Below are 380 nucleotides of genomic sequence, written 5' to 3'. Positions count from 1 at the left end.
CCTCAGACTCAGGAAGTCTTTCGGATGAAAGATGAAACGTTTCTACAATTTTTTTAGTTTTGTTTTGTTTTTGAATTTTCCAGAGGACCAGACGTAACTTTTTTGGATTAAACAGTATGCTGTAACACAATGCTGCTGTCAGGGTCTGTGCTTTTTGTGGTTTGTTTATGGTCTTTTGTGTTAATAATAAAAAATAAAAAATGATCTAAATGAACCTCAGGACTGGCCTTCTTTTTTTATCATGTCATGTTTTCCTTCCTTCTCAGGCCACAGTCTATCTGACTCTTTACCCTGCTCCATTCATTCAGCATCACGGCCCCTCTGCAATCAGCACGCATGTGATCCACCTGTCACCTACCCTTTAAAAACACAAAGTTTCC

The sequence above is a fragment of the Nematolebias whitei genome, chromosome 6 (assembly GCF_014905685.2).
Source record: "Nematolebias whitei isolate Nwh7 chromosome 6, NemWhi1, whole genome shotgun sequence".
NCBI lineage: Eukaryota > Metazoa > Chordata > Actinopteri > Cyprinodontiformes > Rivulidae > Nematolebias > Nematolebias whitei.
Note: the sequence above shows the minus strand (reverse complement) of the source record.